Below are 16,991 nucleotides of genomic sequence, written 5' to 3' on the forward strand. Positions count from 1 at the left end.
TTTGAATAAAACTCCTAAAATATAGTGAAATCTAGTGAAATTGATTTAATGCTCAGATTGCATCACCCTGTCTGATCGGGGAAGCTTAACTGACCTACAATTTTGAAATATTGTATGAAAATATAACAAATAAACCTTTTTTTTTGCAGACTCTTTGGAATAATCCCTGAGGCACAACAGAACAGTTACATCCTTCAATGGACCTCCATCCCTTGAAAGTGTCTAATAATCATAAACTATATACAGGCTGTAACTTTGGACAGTTTGTGTAAATCACAAGATATTGTAATATGCTGCTGAAAATTAGAGATGTGCTTTCTACTGTGAATAATAAATATCTCACACAGCATTTTCTATTGCCTATTTTAGTATTGTTTTGTTTCAGATTTTTATTGAATAAGTTGCAGGACCAGCAGCACCTCCAGAAAGTGATGCAGTAGATAATGAACACCTCAGCGACTTGGGAGGGTTTCCTATTTCCCAGTGAAACAGTAGTGAAAATGTTAGTACTGGCACCATGTAAAATGACCTTAAGTAGAGCCATAAATGGACTAATTGGCAGCCCAACTTTGTGGAATGGGCAGGTAACCCTGTTCCCTTTCCTCCCCTAGCAAAATACTCCAGAGGCTGATATGTCTCAGAGAGCAGTCCTAATGTGCTTCCCTCCTATTTTTCAGTTCTCTTCTCCATAAGTCTGAGAATCCAACTCATATGTTAAATTCAAAAATCCCCTCCAGTGTTTATACAGATAAAGTAACATTGGAGTTGTGTTCCACGATATTCCTACTACTGCTCTGTCTGACACGCAGACCATTAAAAAGGAATGTATAGCATATAATAGGAATGAAGCAACAATATAACTAACTATAAAAGAGAATTTCCTCACCTCACAGATACGCATTAATCCCTCCACAGACATGTTCTGCTGCGCTGTAAGCATATAACCAACACTAGTCAACGGGGAGGCTTCATATGGGAACCAATGCTTGTTCTGATATCATAAAACCCATGAGACATAGAAACAGAAGTAAGCAACTTAACCCCTCAAGCATCACTCAAGAAGACCATGACTGACTGGCCACCTAACTCCTTATTCCTACCTTTTTCCCATATCCCTGAATACCTCAAGTTAATAAACATCTATCAATCTTTGATTTAAAATCAGCTATTGATCTGATATCAATTGTCATTTGTGAAAGAAAGTTCAAATTTCTACTACTCTTTGTGTGTAGATCTGATTTTATTCCCGAAATATCTAGCTGTAATAATTGCACCAATAATTTCTGTCTATCTACCTTCTGCATTCGCTTTAAAATATATTCACACACAGATATGAATTAGGAGCAGGAATAAGCCTCTTGGACTCTCGAGTCTGCTGCACCATCAATAACATGGAGGATCAAATCCACATTCCCACCAATCTCCAATAGCCTTCCATACCATTGTTTATTCAGAACCGAACAACCTCTGCCTTAAAAATATGCAAAGGCTCTGCTTTCACTCGCTTTTCAGGAAGATTGCTTCAAAGACGTATGACCTCTTTGGGAAAAATAATTCCTTTTGTACATACACACCTGAAGCATAATGGGTGGCAGATTTAAAACAGAGATAAGGAGAAATTGCTTCTCTCAAAGGGTTATGAATCTGTGGAATTCATTATCTCAGAAAATGGTGGACATTGGAACATTGAGTAAATTTAAGGAAGTGATAGGTTTAGAATTAGTGATGGGTTGAAGAGTGTTGGGGAGTAGACAGGAAAGTAGAGTTGAGGCCGAGATGACATCAGCAATGATCATATCAAACAGCAGAGCAGGCATGAGGGGCTGAATTGTCGGTTCCTGATCCAAGTTTTTGTTTCTTACACCTTCTATCCCACTGCATTCTGGTGCTCTGCGTATAACACCTGACATTCCATGAGCCTTTTTGAGTATGTCCTGTCCTGTTCATGCATTTGAAATATCTATCTAAACTGCCAGGTCTCTTTGCTTATCCACTATGGTGAGCTTTTTATTAGTTTGAACATACTCTGCTCTATCTTGTATAGGTCTAAATTAGAAGTGGATGATGTCATATTTACCTACACTGGTGACAATGTTTTGTCCGTTCACTTAATCTATTGATATTTATTATTAATTTTACACCATTTTACAGATATGCTGATGACATTAAGTTGCCTTGGTCCAACATCCAAACTCCCCATCCCTGCTCCAGCCCCAAAATAGTGGACCTCAAAGGCAGCTGAAAACTCCAACCAAGCATTCAATGGGTATAAGAATCTCACTGTCTTCCTGATGGCCCCCACAAGAAGCCCAAAGCAATTTCATTATTAGCTTCATTACACTGTATTCAATGAGCTTCCAGTGTCAATGATAGTGATTGTGTGGACAATCCAATAGTTGGTCTTCTAAAAAGCAAGCCAGGAGGTGTGAAAGTAACCCTACTGGGTGGGATGGAGGGGAGGTCAAATGGAGAGTCTGGATGACCTTTCCCCATTCCTTTATTGGTCCAACTGTTGTTCCCCCTACCTCTCTCTCTCTATCTGTCTCAAAAGACAGTTCCTGATGAGAATGCATCTTCCTGAGACAAAGACAGTGATTATCCCAATCAAACCAATGTAGACAACCAGGACGCTGGAAGAACACAACAAGCCAGGCAGCATCAGGAGGTGGAGAAGTCAACGTTTTGGCTATAACCCTTCTTCATGACTTGGAGTGGGTGAAAGGGGAGCTGTGTGTGCGTGAGGAGTGTATATGTGTGTGTGTGTGTGTGCACCAATGTGTGTATGTGCATATAAAAATGTGTGTACATGCGTGAATCAATGTATGTCTGTATGCAAATGTGTGTGTGTACACGAGTGTGCGTGTGCATGAATGAATATTTGTGCATACGTGTGTGTATACAAATGCTTGTGCCCGAATGGGTACAAGTGTATATACAGTCTTTTAACCAGGAGCAGGCGACTTGTGAGTTTGATTCAAGCTGATTGCTTATTTGTATGTTTATCCATCAAATCAATGTCTCCGTCACACATTAAACAATAAATCAGGTTGTTTCTCTTCAACCTAAGACCAACATCATATTTTAAAGAGGAATTGTGTCCAGACATATGGTAAAAAGCCATGTTGTTTTCCCTTTAGTCTCTAAATGCTATTTGTAGAAAACACAAAGGCAGCAGAAAGGGCAGTAATGCCTATGCCTTTAGAATTGGAGATTATAACATCTCCAGTTGTGTTCCCCTTCAAGTCTGACAACATAATAAACTGACCAATAGTAACAAGCTGCCAAGCATTTAACTTTGTGACCTGGTAAAAGTCCATCTCTTTGATAGAATTCTGAAATGACTCTGATCTATGGCTTCAGCTTTTGAATTCACCTAAACTAAACTTTAGAAGTGAAAGCATCTTCTTTAGCAAGCCTGCAGCATATATTTGCAATGCAAGCCATTCACATGAATAACAAACTATTCATTTTGTTTATGACTTGTAAACATGCACAGTTCTCTTAAACTGTATTTCCTTGAGTGTGTTTGTGTGTGACTGTATGAGTGAGAGCCATAGTGTTAGATTTCTGGATAAGCATATGAATAAGCAATCAGCTTGATTTAAACTCATAACAGTCTGCTCCTGGTTAAAAGTCTGCACATACATTCGTTTTCCTTTATGCACAAACATTTGTATACACACACATACTCGTACACATATACACACACACACACTTGTATGCAGACATACACACTGGTGCATGCATGTACACACACTTGTACACATACACACTCATTTTTACATACACACACACACACACACACACACAAACATTCTTCCCTTGAAAGCTTACTGATACTGACTATTCTCTCACACTGTCCTGTAATAGGGTCCAACATTTGGGTGTATGTTGTAGATATTTGACTACACTTATCTGACAGGCAAATATGGAAATCACATGGTGTGAATATTCTCTGTTTTAATAGAATGTCTGCAGTGTCAACTCCAGACTTCTTTTGTTCTATCTCCTCCATGTTATGTGAGTGTTCTTTTATTGATGACTTACTGGTAATGCAGTGGGAAATGAGTGAGCATATTTTAGTGCAGTACATGATGCAGTTGCAATCAGGATAGTCATTTATGTTGAGGTCCTAGTTGGTTTGTGTGGGAAGATACCACTTGGTTATTCTGTAGATAAAGAGTTTGAAGATTAAAAGTACCAGATTACATTAAAATGTATGTCTACTGCAAGTCAAGTATAGTTATTGGTAAAGGTCGACCATATTTATTGTATTATACACAAGAAACAGAAAATAGAGGAAAAAGTAGCTATTGTCATTTTACCGTCTGTTCCTCCAGAGTCTTAGGGTACTGTCAGCACCATGATCTCCATTAGCCCATCACTGATGGTGTTTGATGTGTACTTGCTACACTGCTACACTGCTTTTTCTTCTTAACATCATAACGTCTGTCCTTACACAATTGTGGAACATTTGTGTCACTCAAATGCCAGGCAATAGCCATCTCCAAAAAGAGAGAATCTATTTCCCCTTCATATTCTATGTTAAAAAAATCACACAACACCAGCTTATAGTCCAACAGGTTTAACAGACTAGAACCTGATGTCATATTATTTTTAATTTTGTACACCTAGTCCAATATCTCTACATCATTCATATTCTATGAGATTATCATTGCTGATTCCTCTGCTATTTAGTTTGTGGGTTACCTTTGACCAAAAACCAAATTGGTCTAGGCATATAAATATTGTGGCTACAACAGCAGGCCAGGAGCTGGGAATTCTGTGGTGAATAACTGATGTTCTGACTTTGTAAATTATTCTACCTACAAGGCACAGGTCGAAGTGTGATGGAATACTCTGCACTTGCCTGATGAATACAGCTCCAGGACCCAACAAAATTAGTAGTAACCAAGACAAAGAAACTCTTTCACAACCGAAAATATTCACTCCTTCCATTACGAACAGTAGTGTGTACATTATACAAGATACACTACAATAATTCACCAAGGTTGACATCATCTTTCAAATGCACAGCTCTACTACTTAGAAGGACAAGAGCAGCAGATATATGGGGACGCCATCACCTTAAAATTCCCCTCCATATTATACTCTATCTTGCCTGGAATCTTTATCACTGTTCCACTTTCACTGGGTTGAGATCCTGGAACTCCTTATCTAACAGCACTGTGAGTGTTGTTAGATGCCCACACCTCATGCACAGCAGCAGTTCAAGAAGGTAGCTCAATACAACCCTCTCAAAGGCATATAGGGAGGGGCAATGAATGTTAGCCCACTCAGTGATACTCAAATCCCATGAAAAGAGAAAAGAAAATTATCATTTTATCAATTAAACACTCCATTTTCCATTCCTGGTCTTGGTTCTGTTTCCACTTTCAACAGCACATTTGTATTAAAGAACTCATTGTCTTTTTTTCCCTTTTTCTATCCAGAAGTATCATCATACACAGCTAAGCAACCTTCCTACCACTTAAATCACTGTGACATTTTATTCAACTTTTTTTTAACTGATAGCCACCACCAGTAAAAATACCCAATTTAGCCAATTTAGAACCAAAACCCATTAAGGGCAATGCAAATCATCAAAGGTGACGGGTGGGATAGGGAGAGTGAGAGGGGGCTCAATCAAAATGGAGTTGGAGGAGGAGCTAAGCACTGTAACCTCACGGTGCCCACATCTCTGTAAACATTGATGGATACCAAGTACTCCCTTTCCAATGACATCTGCACAAACGTGACTGCTGAAAGGGGGAAGAGAGTCAGCAGAGATGACTCCCACCACAACCCTTTGCCAAGTTTGTCTCTTAATGGAATCAATGAATTTATTTCTTGCTCGTTAAGCTGCTAAGCTCTTTTAAACATCACTATGTTGTGATTGGTTCAAACCACAATGCATTAAACTAGAATCACTAAAGTGTCCTCATCTCCAAAACAGTTATTTAGGTAATGATAAGTAGTATTTACATCATCTCTACTTTATTTTAAACTAAATACTTATATATTAAGCAATATACTGAATGCTAAAAGTAAAATTTGGTGGAAAATCCCAAAAGTTTTAAAATTCCTGATAAACCTACCCTTCATCTGAACTTCTATACACTTTCTAAAATAAAATGAAACATCATTTTCCTACATATTGCACCTTACATTTTCTGTGAATTCACTTCCGTAAAACAAAATTCAGGACAAGACAGCCTGCTTCATTCATATCCTTACCACTGAACTGAGCGTTTAGCCCTCGCTAGTGGACTTAGCACCTACCTCTTCTAACACCAGTACAATGTGGCTGGCCTTTGTGCAATGTGTAAGATGCACTGCAGTTATTTATCAAGCTTATTTAGACAATATTTTCAATCCTGTGACCATTACCAGGGAGACAAAGAAAAAGAGCAAAAGGTTATTACACCTAAGTCTGTGGACTAGTGAGGGATGGATAGATAGTAGCCGTGCATCGATAACCATGAGCCATGACATGTGCAGCACAGCCTAATGGCCATGCAATGGGGCTGAAGAAGGACCATTATGTGCATGAAGAAAGAGGGTCATGTCACACCAGTGCATCATGTTGAATATTAGTGCTCACTGAAGCGCCAAGCATGGATAAAAACATTCAGCAGGCTTCCTGATGATGCAGTGATGGCTACTGAAAACACAGCTTTATGAGCAACTCTGGAGCAGGAACTTAACATTAGACATTATCAATGCACAAACATCATTGCCAGAGTGTTCATCCTCACTCTCTTCATATATGGTCTAAACTGGTTTCTGTTCTTTTGCAATATAGCACCATGCTCAGGAATGACTTTATACAATCTGGGTAGAAAGTATGGTGCTGGAAAAGTACAGCAATCAAGCAGCATCCGAGGAGCAGGAGAATCAACATTTTGAGCATAAGAACTTATGCTTGAAACATCAATTCTCTTGCTCCTTGGATGCTGCCTGACTGGCTGTGCTTTTCCAGCACCACACTCTTTGACTCTGATCTCCAGCATTTGCAGTGCTCACTTTCTCCCATCTGGGTCTGTTGTCAGATATTACCTGATCTGGGACACTAAATGAACTGAAATTAAAACACTCGTTATATCAACAAATGTTGTGCTATTTGTGTTGCTAAGTAGTAAAACAATTTATAGTAGTTATCCATCACTAGGATATGTCTGTTACAACTTTTGTCCAAGAAGTGATTGGAACATTATGTGAACGCAAAGGCTCCTCCCACACTACTGATGACTACACAGACTCATTAGCTAGCCAGCTTGTGTGTTTAATACCCATGTACCCCAATATAATATGGATGTGATATTTTGGTGCTTTTGGTACTGGGACCTGCTTGCCCTTGAAAATAATTTGTCATGATATCTCAAGTTTGTTTCTGAATGTCCAAGGTGAAAAAAAATTCAGATTTAAAATAAAACTAACAGACAATTTCTCATCTTTAGCAATTGTTGAGTATATACGTTCATACTGACGCTGGCGACAGTATGACAGATCAATCATGAGAATGTTTTCAATTTTAGAGTCAAGAGTAAATCTATAGGTCAAGAAAAGCAATGGTTCTAATATTGACCTGAAGACCCCATTACTGGTCTGAAAAGCAAACATTTACCAATATCCTATGTTTCTGTCACTTGACAGCATCAGCTCTTTTTTATAACCATGGGATGTGGAATCACTGGTTTTGCCAGAATTTATTGTCCATTCCTAATTGCCCTTGAGAAAATAGTGGTGAATCACCAACTTGAATCTCTGAAGTCCATGTGTTGCAGAGACACCCACAATGCTGTATGGAGAGAGTTCCAGGATTTCGACTCAGTGAAGGAACGGGAATATAGTTCCTAGTCAGGATAGTGTGTGGCTTGGCCCTGTTCTTCTGTTCTCTGGTTAAGAAACAAACCACCAGAATTTGTTTGAATGCATGTTCAAACTGTTAAAATAGATAAAGGAGAGAAATCGGAGTTAATGTTTGAGTTCTGAGGAAGGATCACTTGACCTGAAACATTAACTGTGATTTCTCTCCACCAATGCTGCCAGACCTGCTGAGCTTTTCCAGCATTTTCTGTTTTTCTTTCTGATTTACAGTGTCTGCAATTCTTTCAGTTTTCAAATGAGATAAAGTTTTTGATTCAAAATCCTGTATATATTTTGAACCAGGCAAATATTTATGTGCAGGTAGGTTTAATAAGTTGTCATTTTTTAAATTATATACCTTTATTTCATTACTCCCTGTAGAGCTGAAAGCCCACAGGAATTCTCCCAATTGTCTACATTTTCATAGAAGATTAAAGAAAATCCTATTGAAATGTCTAATGTTCAGACCTCAGATCTGTGTTTCGAAGTTTGCTTCTGAGCTTGTATACTTCTCAGCTATTAAGATTGCAAAGTTATGGCTAAAGGATCTTATTAAAATACATGAAGTAATTTAATTGTTTTTTTTACTCCTTTGTTTTAATCTCTTTTTCCTTTCTGTCTCTCCTTTACTCTCCCCATCTGTTCCTCACTACGCACTGCTTTTTCTCTGTGATCATCCCTGTCTCTCTGAGCCAAAACTTAGGGTAAGAATAAAAGTTGTTTGTCAAATTTTATTGCAAACAATGTTATAACGTTCACATTTAACTTGTGTGCAAGTAACCTCCAACAACAAATTTAATAGCCTGAGGAAAGCTACTTTTCAAGTTACTATGGATAATTACGTGAGTGGTTGTACTCAAACACGCTTAGAGATTGCTCCACAGTGTACACAGTAAGACTGCAGGGTGCTGAGAATAATATTCCATAAGCTAACAGAGAAATAGTTTGGGGAATACAAATTCAGATTCAAGGCTCTTTTGGAACAGTGAGGTTTCTGAGCACAAAAACGCTGATGGTACAACAAAGATACAAGAGACAATTTTACTGGTCAACTTCATCACAATATTGCAAAATATGAACTTTTGTTTCTTTATGTAATAGACTGACTGAAGAAATTACTGTAATCAATGAAAATATACCAAGCTGAGTCTTTCTGGTTGATCAGAACTTCATGAAGAGCAGATGTGGGAACCTAATTGGTCTGAAAAAAAACATTCACTTTCCCAACGGCAGGTTAAAGTTTTGGTATTTAGTTCTCGGAGTTTTTCAGGTGGATCAGTTTTCCCAACAGGGAGCTCTTTTGCTTTCATTAGTGAGCCACAAATACTCATTAGTAGCCCAGCCTGCTGAAATTATGTTCACAAACAAAATGTTGTAAGACATTTTGTTTGTGAACATAATTTCAGCAGGCAGCACGGTGGCACAGTGGTTAGCACTGCTGCCTCACAGCGCCTGAGACCTGGGTTCAATTCCCGACTCAGGCGACAGACTGTGTGGAGTTTGCACGTTCTCCCTGTGTCTGTGTGGGTTTCCTCTGGGCACTCCGGTTTCCTCCCACAGTCCAAAGATGTGCGGGTCAGGTGAATTGGCCATGCTAAATTGCCCGTAGTGTTAGGTAAGGGGTAAATGTAGAGGTATGGGTGGGTTGCGCTTCGGCGGGTCGGTGTGGACTTGTTGGGCCAAAGGGCCTGTTTCCACACTGTAAGTAATCTAATCAAAAAATACGATTGACTATACAAATGTCTCAACTGAAAAACAAACATCTCATTCCTATATTTCTTCACAGATCAATGCTTCCAGGTCAGATGATTAGCCAATTTAATACAGCAGTTGGGGATTAGCTTTATTAAGATTAAGAAGAGGTGAAGTCCACATTGATGCCCTCAGGTTGAAGTGTTCCAAGTCGGAAGATGAGGCGTTCTTCCTCCAGGCGTTGGGTGGTGAGGGAGCAGCGGTGAAGAGGCTCCTCATTTCCCCTTCCCCATCTTACCTCAGTTCCAACCTTTCAGCTCAGCACTGTCCCCATGGCCTGTCCTACCTGCCAATCTCCCTTCCCACCTATCCGCTCCATCCTCCCCGTGACCTTTCACCTCCATCCCCACCCCCATTCACCTAATTTACTCTTTGCTACCTTCTCCCCAGCCACCCCCAACCCCCATTTATCTCTCCACCCTGGAAACTCCCTGCCTCCATTCCTGATGAAGGACTTTTGCCCGAAACATCGATTTTCCTGCTCCTCAGATGCTGCCTGACCTGCTGTGCTTTTCCAGCACCACTCTGATCTAACCTCTGGCTTCCAGCATCTGCAGTCCTCACTTTTGCCTGATTATACACATGGATCATTACTGTATATTTTCTATCACTCAGCTAATGTTGTGCCCATGTATATACTGTCCCTTTTATATATTTTATAATTAACCTGTTCAGAGATATTATTACACACTGTGCAGCAGTTGGGACTTGAACCTGGGCCTGAGTCGAAAAGGAGTGATGATGAAAGGCTTGAACAGAAACATCGACTCTCCTGCTCCTCAGATATTGCCTGATCAACTGTGCTTTTCCAGCTCCACCCTTTTCCACTCTAACTTCTCCAGTATATGCAGTCCTCACTTCTCCATGAACTTGGCCTCCTGACTCAGAGGTAGGAATACTACACTAAGCTATGCTGATTGACTCACAAAACCCAATTACTGTAATTAGCTTTATCCCACTTCCCAACGATTATGTTCCTCACAGCCAGCTACAGTGAATGACTGCTAACAGATTCACACAAACCACAAAGACTTTCATGTACAGTATTTGTATCAAATATAATGTTGTACTGAAGTTGACACCCAAGCGTGCAAAGTTACTCTAATATTCTCCAAAGCTCTCTTTTTTCTAGCACTACATCTTGTTACTATGTTGGCAACTGCAACTGAGCATGACTAAGCCTGCTAAATACTTCTGTGCCTCAGATGACCTTGGAGTATGCCCTCTGTTGATCTGGAGGACTCAGTCCTGTTGTGGTTCTCCTGCACAAGGCTAGATGTACCTCTTTGGCCTGACCTAATGAAGGCATTAGGGTCACTGCCAGAGGGGAGGTGGTGCAGCAGAGAACTTCTGGAGTATCTTGCGAAGAAAAACCTTGGGACATTTGTACTCTCCTCCCCCTACTGCCACTGCCCCCACCCAATTCTCAGTACACAACGACACCTCCCTCACCCCTTCACGAATAGGGCACCAGGAGGGTCATCAAGGTTCCTTAGCTTTTTAATCACCCAGCAAGTAAATGAATGATGCAAAAGCTTGAGAGATGGAGTGAAAGTCCCTGTGCATGTCCAGCAGAAAAATTGTTCTGCTAGACTGAGCTGTCTATGGTGGCAGCCATGAGAAGCCATGAGATCAGACAGAGCTTGGCACACTCACCTTTACTCCAGCCTGCACATTGTCTCTTCCAGATGTTGTCATGTTTGTTTTCACATCTGTCAGCACGTTAATGGCCAAGTCCATTATCTGTATTGGATTCAACAAGGATCTGCTTCCCAGCAGTCCCCAGACTGTCAAGGACTCTATCCATTTCTTCCATCTCTAGCTGTGGGCCGGTGTCAGGGTTGTGATCACCAAAATGTGAGGCAGGGGGGCACGCCCTAAACAGATTACCCACTGAGGTGAATGTTACTCTCTGCGCTGGTGGAGGTTTGGAGGAAGACATTGAAGACTTGGGATTATTCTGCCCCAAAGACATGCAACAAGGTGCTGGTACTTTTGGACCTGAGCAGCTGTGCTTCCTTTCCTTTTTGTCCTCACTTGAGAGTACAATTCGCTGGCTGCTTAGAAAAAAATAAATATTTGTCAGTGTCCTTATCTGCCACCCTTACCCATGAAGACATTTCTCATTGATGTGCAACTAGGGCTAGCTCCTTGGAGGCTTTGATACTGGATGGCTGTAGATATCCTTGTTCACCTTTTGTCCAGGTACATTCCCCTTTCTCTATGGACAGCATGATGGCTTGTTTTTCAAAGATAGTGAGGAGACCGATGTTAGGCAATCACTCTACCCTACCCCAGTTGTGCAGTCCTTTCCTGCAAGTGGAAATGCAGTAAGAGACAACAGCATGTCAGATCCCTGCTTTGACAGATACTGATTAAAGTGGCCATCACCAAAGCTGTGATTGTCCATATGCATTAGTGGGAAGAAGAATGTGGTTTGGGGGAAGTAAGGTGTTGAAGGACTCTGATTGAAATGTGATTCAGTGCTATCAAAGAGCTAGAGTTGATGTAAATCAATAAAGCATTATATTATATCGGTGCCTGAGTATGAGGTGTTGCAATGTCCTGGACACAGACAAGCCTTTGATGAGAAGTTATCAGAAGTACGTTTTCTTTTAGCTACTATGAAAGATCAGTGAGATGATGGTGCATGAGCTGCCAATGAGATTGTCAGTGCTCTGACTGTGACGGTACAGATTAGTTAGGAGTACAATTAGTTCAGGAGCACAAGTCTTCACTTCCAAAACTGGATTGTTGTTAAGGTCTGTAGCCTTTGCAGCATTTGATGTCTTCAGCCATTTCTTGGTATCACATGGAGTGAATTGAATTGGTTGAAGACTGATATCTATGGTGCTCGGGACCCTTGGAGGAGGCCGAGATGGATAATCCATTTGGCACTTCTAGCTGAAGATGGATGCAAATCTTTCAGTCTTGTCTTTGCACTGATGTACTAGGCTGCTGTATCATTCAGGATGAGGACATTTATGAACCACTACCTCCTGTTAGTTGTTTAATTGTTTACTAGCATTCATAATTGGATGTGGTAGAGCTTAGATTTGATCAATTAGTTGTGGAATTATTATGAGCTGTCTATTGGATGCTGCTTCCCTATATGGCATGCAAGCACATTTGTATTGACCAGGTTGACACCTCATGTTTAGATATGCTTGATGTTGGTCCTGGCATGTCTTTCTGCACAGTTCATTGGATTGAGGTTCATTTCCTGGCTTGTTTGTAATTGCAGAGTGGGGAATTAACCAGGCCATGAGGTGCAGATTGTAGGTGAATATAATTCTGCTGGAGCTGTTAGCCCATGGCGCCTCCTTTACTCTTTCCTTCCCGATCTTCCCTGAACTCTTTGTCTCCTGGAATGTTGAGTCTTTAGTCCTGTCCTTCTTTGAACCAGTTCCCTGTTACCAGCATACCGTTATTTTTCTATGTGATTATGCTTACCTGCTGCCTATCATCCTTATTTGTCACACTCCTCACATTTACCTGAATGCACAACTTTAATTTAGATCTTTTTACATTCTCTATTCCTGTGATCCGGAATTTAATATTTTGCTACTTCCACTCTAAGGTTACCTGTCTCTCCAAATTCTCTGTGTACCTTGATTTTCTGACTTTACATTACCTCTTGGTTCCGAAGTCATTTGAAAACCATGCCAATAGCACTAGCAAACTGCCCCCAAGAGAATTTGAGCTTAGCTCTGTTTGGGTGAAATCTTTATAGCCTGAAGAGGTCCCATCTTCTCCAGAACTGGTCCCAAAGCCCCAGAGATTCAAAGCCTTATCTCACAGGAACATAAGAACTAGGAGCAGGAGTAGACCATCTGGCCCATCGAGCCTGCTCTGACATTCAATAAGATCAAGACTGATCTTTTCTTGGACTCAGCTCCACTTATCCGCCCGCTCGCCATAACTCGTAATTTCTTTACTGTTCAAAAATCTATCCATGTTTACCTTAAAAACATTCAATAAGGTAGACTCAACTGTTTCATTGGGCAAGAATTCCACAGATTCACAACCCTCCTCAACTCAGTCCTAAATCTACTGCCCTTTATTTTGAGACTTTGTCCCCTAGTTTTAGTTTCAGCTGCCGGTGGAAACAACCTCCCTCCTTCCATCTTATTCACTCCCTTCATAATTTTATGTTTCTATAAGATACTCCCCCTCGATATTTTAAATTCCATTGAGTATAGTCCCAGTCTACTCAACCTCTCCTTATAAGCCAAACCTCTCAACTCCAGATTCAACCTAGTGAAATTCCTCTGCACCCTCTCCAGTGCCAGTACATTCTTTCTCACATAAGGAGACCAAAGCTGTACACAGGATTCCAGGTGTGACCTCACCATCACCCTATACAGCTACAGCATAACATCCCTGCCCTGCAACATCTCCAGTCACACATTAATTTGCTATTTCTTCTCATTCTAAATGCACTTACTTCTCGTACCACAAAAACCCCTGCGATTGTTAGATTGCTAGGGTTCGTTTACGGAGGCTGAAACCAAGTGTAAAGTCTCCTGCAACTGTTTACTTGTGTTTCGAAGTTCAGTACACACTCCAGTCTGTTCTGTCTACTCCCCAACCAATTCCCCTTACTGGGGAGAGCCAGTCCTTTTGCTTCTTTTTAATAATCACTACCAAACCACTCATTCAACCAATTAAATAATTAATGAATTACAAGAACTGCCTGCTTGGGGCTGTAAAACAATAACAGAAATAAAGGCAGGAAGAGAGGGAGGCGCTAAATTTTGATGGAGTTGAGGTGGGGAATAATGCCCAGCCCCTGTGATGTCCATCTCTTTAAAAACCAGTCCTTTGATTTGAATACACCACCCACGCCCTCCACCTCCTCCATGGTTTTCGCTTCCCCGGTCCCCAACGCCTTATCTTCACGATGGACATCCAGTCCCTGTACACCTCCATTCCCCATCACGAAGGACTCAAAGCCCTCCGCTTCTTCCTTTCCCGCCGTACCAACCAGTACCCTTCCACTGACACCCTCCTTCGACTGACTGAACCGGTCCTCACCCTGAACAACTTCTCTTTCCAATCCTCCCACTTCCTCCAAACTAAAGGAGTTGCCATGGGCACCCGCATGGGCCCCAGCTATGCCTGTCTCTTCATAGGATATGTGGAACAGTCCATCTTCTGCAACTACACTGGCACCACCCCTCACCTTTTCCTCCGCTACATCAATGACTGTATCGGCGCTGCCTCGTGCTCCCACGAGGAGGTTGAACAGTTCATCCACTTTACCAACACCTTCCACCCCAACCTCAAATTCACCTGGACCATCTCAGACTCCTCCCTCCCCTTCCTAGACCTTTCCATTTCTATCTCGGGCGACCGAATCAACACAGACATCTACTATAAACCGACTGACTCCACAGCTACCTGGACTACACCTCCTCCCACCCTGCCCCCTGTAAAAACGCCATCCCATATTCCCAATTCCTTCGTCTCCGCCGCATCTGCTCCAAGGAGGACCAGTTCCAATACCGTAAAGGCCAGATGGCCTCCTTCTTCAAGGACCGCAGATTCCCCCCAGACGTGATCGACGATGCCCTCCACCGCATCTCCCCAACTTCCTGCTCCTCCACCCTTGAGCTCTGCCCCTCCAACCGCCACTAGGACAGAACCCCACTGGTTCTTACCTAGCACCCCACCAACCTCCGTATACAGCATATCATCCTTTGTCGTTTCTGCCACCTCCAAACGGCCCCCACCACCAGGGATATATTTCCCTCCCTTCCCCTATCAGAGTTCCAAAAAGACCACTCCCTCCGTGACTCCCTCGTCAGGTCCACACCCCCCACCAACCCAACCTCCACTCCCGGCACCTTCCCCTGCAACCGCAAGAAATGCAAAACTTGCGCCCACACCTCCTCCCTTACTTCTCTCCAAGGCCCCAAAGGATCCTTCCATATCTGCCACAAATTCACCTGCACCTCCACACACATCATCTATTGCATCCGCTGCACCCGATGCGGCCTCCTCGATATTGGGGAGACAGGCAGCCTACTTGCGGAATGTTTCAGAGAACACCTCTGGGACACCCAGACCAACCAACCCAACCACCCCGTGGCTCAACACTTTAACTCCCCCTCCCACTCCACCAAGGACATGCAGGTCCTTGGACTCCTCCATCGCCAGAACATAACAATACGACGGTTGGAGGAAGAGCGCCTCATCTTCCGCCTGGGAACCCTCCAACCACAAGGAATGAACTCAGATTTCTCCAGTTTCCTCATTTCCCCTCCCCCCACCTTGTCTCAGTCGATTCCCTCGAACTCAGCACCGCCCTCCTAACCTGCAATCTTCTTCCTGACCTCTCCGCCCCCACCCCACTCCGGCTTATCACCCTCACCTTGACCTCCTTTCACCTTTCACATCTCCATCGCCCCTCCCCCAAGTCCCTCCTCCCTACCTTTTAACTTAGCCTTCTGGACACACTTTCCTCATTCCTGATGAAGGGCTTATGCCCGAAACGTCGATTCTCCTGTTCCTTGGATGCTGCCTAACCTGCTGCGCTTTTCCAGCAACACATTTTCAGCTTTGACTACGCATCACCAAATTAACTAATGAAAACAACTAAATAATAATACTGAAAGCTGTTGACCTTTGCATGAACCCTGACATCATTTTTTGATTTCTCCTACGTTGATGTGGCTCCTGGAGTATTTTGTTCAATCTCCATCCTGCAATGACAGAATTATATTAAGGCCCTGAGCTTGGTGTGCTTTTTGAACCCCTGCTTTGCTCTTGCTCCATCATATCCAGTCTCCAATCACTTTGCGTATTTTTGTATTGCAGGCAACACAGTTTGCATGCAGCGATCTATCACAAACAGTAATGTGATAATGACTAATAATCTGCTTTTGGGACGCTGACTGGGGAATAAGTATTGGCCAGGACACCAGAGGGAACTCTGCTCTTCTTTAAAGTAGAAAATCTTTAACACCCAACTGAACAGGCAGATGTGGCCTTGGTTAAGATCACATTGAAAATTCAACATCTCTGTAGTGCAGCACACTTTCAATAGTTAAGGATTGTGGAAGGGATGGTATCATGATGGACAGGAGGCATACAGCATTGGTACTGGCCTCTGGGCCTATACAACATATACAGTGGTATAGTGGCTTCATGGTTATCACTGTGCCTCAAGGTACCAGGGAGCCATGCTTGATTCCACCTTGTGCAACTGTGATGATCTTCAGAGGGTCAGTATAGACTTGATGGGCTGAAAGGCCTCCTTTCACACTGTAAGGATTCTATGATCTATAAAAATCAAGGCACAATTTATTTTTTCTACAATGATGATAGAAGCCTTCTCTGCATAAATGCCAACCATGCAATACAGG

This window comes from Hemiscyllium ocellatum, chromosome 6 (assembly GCF_020745735.1).
Source record: "Hemiscyllium ocellatum isolate sHemOce1 chromosome 6, sHemOce1.pat.X.cur, whole genome shotgun sequence".
NCBI lineage: Eukaryota > Metazoa > Chordata > Chondrichthyes > Orectolobiformes > Hemiscylliidae > Hemiscyllium > Hemiscyllium ocellatum.